Below are 5000 nucleotides of genomic sequence, written 5' to 3'. Positions count from 1 at the left end.
AAGCACCTGGTATTCCTAGGCAGTTTCTCATCCAAGTACTCACCAGACCTAAACCTGCTAAGATTCAGAGATCGGGCATTGACTCTTTTTTTTTTTCCAAGATTATTTTATAAATCGTAAAATTTTCCAAAAAGTTTAAAGCACCTGGTATTCCCAGGCAGTCTCTCATCCATGTACTAACCAGGCCCAAACCTGCTAATATTCAGAGATCGGGCATTGAATCTATTTTTTAGCAAAATTATTATATACTAAGTAAAACATTTCCAAAAAGCTTAAAGCACCTGGTATTCCTAGGCAGTTTCTCATCCAAGTACTCAAAAGACCTAAACCTGCTAAGATTCAGAGATCGGGCATTGACTCTTTTTTTTTTTTTTTTTTTTTTTTTTTTTTTTTGCAAGATTATTTTATAAATCGTGAAATTTTCCAAAAAGTTTAAAGCACCTGGTATTCCCAGGCAGTCTCTCATCCATGTACTAACCAGGCCCAAACCTGCTAATATTCAGAGATCGGGCATTGACTCTATTTTTTGGCAAAATTATTATATACTAAGTGAAAAGTTTCCAAAAAGCTTACAGCACCTGGTATTCCCAGGCAGTCTCCCATCCAAGTACTAACCAGGCCCAAACCTGCTTAGCTTCCGAGAGCAGACGAGATCGGGCATAGCTTTTTTTTTTTTTTTTTTTTTCTTAGTCATACAATTTCATTCATCTCATAATCAAACTGACATCGTCATTGAAGTTTTTTAACTTAAGTAATACAATTCACATCACATAAAAATATGTCATCTTAATCATCTTCTCCTGGCATGTAAAAATGCTTTTGTTTAAAGATACATATAACATCATTTGTAAAAATTTTATAAAAATCCTCCATCTGGTTTTCCAATTTAAAATAATTGTACAACATTTCTACATAACTTTCTACCATTTGTTTAAAAATCACCCATAAATTTAAAATACAATCTCTGTTTCTGGCTACATTTCTTCTTTTCCATATAGCTTTTTTTGCTAAGATTAAAAACAAATTAACAAGTTTCTTATTTTCTTTGTTCTCTGTCATTCCCAGCATAAAAAACCTTTTCCAGTCAGTAACCTCTTCATTTTCTCTTAATTCTTTGACAATTTTTTTCAGTTCATTAAAAAATGGGTTAAGTTTTCCACATAATAAGAACAGATGTAAAATACCTTCATCTTCTTTTTTACAGACTTTACATCGAGCATTTGTTGCCTTCTGCATCATACACAATCTCATTTCTGTATAGATCACATTTTGTCTGATAAAATAGTCTAAACATTCTAAATCTACATCCAACCATTTCCATGTTCTATTCTTCCAAATGTCTTTTTCTTCGATTTCATTAAAATGCCTTAACCAAATCTGGTTGGCAACAGGTTTTTTAAAAACTCCATTTATAAAAAACTCATAGAACATTTTCACAGTACACAAATTAAAATCCACCCTCTTTTCTTTACATTTTAAAAACACCATCATTTTATTTTCTCCTTCTCCCTTCTTTTTAATCTGATCTAGCCATTGCCTTGGGATTGCTTTCTTGACATCTTCATACTGTTTTTTTAAAACCATGACATTAAAATCCTCTTTCTCCTCCTCCATTGCATCTTTAATCACTTGGAGTGGTAAAAATCCCTCTTTCATCTCCCATAAAACATCTCTCACTTTTACAATCCCCACTTGTAGCCACTTCTTAAAATAGATATCTCGCTCGTGTATCTTTATTTTGTCATTTAAAAACAGAGGCTGATTTAAAATCACTTCCCTCCCCTCCGGATTAAAATCCACCTCTGTTAAAAAAAGCCTCCAAGCATTTAAAACCTCTTTATAAAACTGTGGTATCCCCTCCATCATCCAACTTTTCAACTTCATCCATAAAATGTTTTCTCCAAGGTTAAAATTCCCACATTTATTTAGATAAAACCCCATCAATTTCTTCCATTCATCTCTCTTCTTATCATCCAAATATTTCTTAACCACTTTAACCCTCATGCTTTTCATCTTCTGTTCCACATCCACTAAACCCATCCCTCCCTCTTCTGGTTTTCCTATCAGCGTATTGTACGCTATCCTTGGAGGCTTTTTTTCCCATAAAAATTCTAAAATACTCTTTTTTATTCTCCTAAAAACCCAGTTTGGCAATGGCATCACATGTAATTTGTTCCACATTTTTGATAACATTAACATGTTTACAATTAAAATTTTTCCTTTCAAACTTAAAAACCTGTTTCTCCAAAAAATCAGTCTCCTATCCATCCCTCCCAATGTCTCATCCCACATATTATCAACAGTTTCCTTCTCATTCTTTGCTAAGCCTACTCCTAAAATCCTCATTTCTTGTACCTCTAGGAATTTAACAACCCCCGTTAAAACCTCTGACCTTCCGAACTTCATATATACTGTTTTTTCCTCATTTATTTTTGCACCTGATCCCTCACAATAGCACTTAATTTTTTCCATTACTTCTTTAACACTTTCTATATTTTCAACAACAATTGTGGTATCATCAGCATACTGGAAAATTTTAGTCAGTTCCTCTTTTTCTTCTAGTTTTATTCCCTTTATTTTTTTCTCTCTGTTTATTAAAAGCCCTAATGGTTCAGCCACCAAAGAATATAACTTCGCTGACAGTGGACACCCTTGTCTTATAGACCTTAAAACTTTAAAAGGTTCCGTTAAAAAACCATTACATTTGACTTTTGTTAAAATATCGCTGTATAAAACTGAGATCCATTTTATAAAATTCTCTCCAAAACCAAATTGTTTTAAAACAGCCAATAAAAACCCATGCTCCACTCTGTCAAACGCCTTCTCGAAATCCATGCTTATTATATATGCCTCCTTTCCTTTTCCTTTTATGTACCCCATTATATCTCTTATGCTACTCGTGATATCTGCAATGTCCCTCCCCTTTACTCCATATGCCTGGTTAGTCTCTATTATGTTTGGCATGATATTTTTTAATCTGTTCGCTAAAACCCTGGCTAAAATTTTAAAATCTGTGTTTAACATTGTAATGGGCCTAAAATTTCTCAGTTCTGCCTTGTCTCCTTTTCTCTTGTAGATTATTTTCATTAAGCCTAAGCCCATTCTTGGGTGTACCCTTTCTTTTTTAAAAACCTCTTCATAGACTTCTTTTAAAATCGGGCTTACTTTTTCTTTAAAAACCTTATAAAACTCACTTCCAATACCATCTATTCCTGGGCTTTTCTTCACACTTAGCTGATTTATTGCTTGTATAATTTCCTCAGTTGTTATTCCCCTATCACATTCCTTCTTATCCCCCTCACCGACTTTTTGTGTTATCTGTTGTAACAAAATGTTCCTTTTTTCCTCATCCCCTTCCTCTGATCTAAAAAGTTCTTCATAATATGTGCTTATTTCCTTTAAAATCCCTTCCGTGCTTAAAACAGCTTGTCCTTCCTTATTCCTAAGTTCTTTAATTATTCCCGCCTTCGCCCTGCTTTTCTCAAGGTTAAAAAAGAATCTACTACATTTCTCCCCTTCTACTGTATACTTAGCTTTACTTCTTAACGTCGCCCCTTTATATTTCCCTTCTTCTATTTTCCTCAACTTTTCCTCCACTTCAATTACTCTTGGCACGTTAACTTCATTTTTATTCAACTCCTCTCTTAACGTCTTTCTTATTTCTTGTTCCTTTGTTCTTTTTACCTTTTGTAACAATTTACAGTAATTCATTACATATTTCTTTATGTCATATTTCATGTTTTCCCACCATTGCCTTTTATCTTCTATGTACATCAAGTCTTTTTTCCCCTCATCAAATTTATTTTCTATCTCTTTTTTAAAACTTTCTTCCTTTAAAACTTCAGTGTTTAAAATCCATACCCCTGGTCCCCTCATTTCCTTTTTAAAATCCATTCTCATTTGCACCATTTTGTGATCACTTAAGGTCGTTTCTTTATAAAACACTCCATCAATAAAACATTCCAAATTCCTAGTACATAAAAAGTAGTCTATCCTAGTTTGACACATAAAATTCCCTACCAGCTGTCTTCTTGTAAATTCCCTCTTTTTCCCATTTCTTTCTCTCCACACATCAATCATGTTATACTCTCCCATCAATGACATTAACTCCTTTCTTCCCCCATCCGATTTAAAAACCATTCCGTTAGCCATATCCATTTTACTAAAAACAGTGTTAAAATCCCCCGCAATTATTACCCTCTTCCATTTTTCCATTAACTCAGCTATTATATTAAAATATTTTTTCTTTTCTATTTCTTCATTTGGAGCATGTACGTTTACTAAAATAAAATCATCTTCATCCATCTTAATTTCTACAGCCATGCATTTTCCTTTTGTGTCATTATACATTTGCTTTGACCTGATACCTCTATCTTTTCTTATTAACATCGCAACTCCTCCTCCTATTTTTCCCTCCGCATTATTAAAAAATAATTCCCCTTCCCATCTTTTTTTAAAATCCTCCATTACACTCTCTTTCCAATTTGTTTCTTGCAATAAAATCACATCTTCATCCCTGCACAGTTCCTTGACTTTTTCAAATTTCACACCATTCATTAACCCTCTTGCATTAAAAGTAACAATTTTCAACACAATTAAAAAAGATAAAAGTACAAACTTTAGCATCATAATTTTGTTATCCTATTTCCTCCCCCTCTTTTGCACTTCTTCCACAGTCTTGTTTCACCTCATTACTTTGTTTACACATTTTATTTTTAGCTTTCTCCAAATTGGGTATTACCTTAACTTTTCTTCTTCTTTTATTGGATGTTCCTGCAGTGCTGTCTCCGCCCAGGTTTTCACTGTCTTTGTCTTTTCTTTCCGTCTCACCTATCCATTCAGTCTCTTCTGGCTCCTCTGTTTCTGCTTGTCCAACTGCATTAAACTCCATCTGTACCTCCATTTCCACAATGTCCTGTGTTAACTCAGTCTTTTCAATCTCATTGTCATTGTCCTTGCTTACATTGTCCTCTCTTTGCCTTGATCCGGTGTCTTCCCTT

The sequence above is a fragment of the Carassius gibelio genome, chromosome A22 (assembly GCF_023724105.1).
Source record: "Carassius gibelio isolate Cgi1373 ecotype wild population from Czech Republic chromosome A22, carGib1.2-hapl.c, whole genome shotgun sequence".
NCBI classification, from domain to species: Eukaryota; Metazoa; Chordata; class Actinopteri; order Cypriniformes; family Cyprinidae; genus Carassius; species Carassius gibelio.
Note: the sequence above shows the minus strand (reverse complement) of the source record.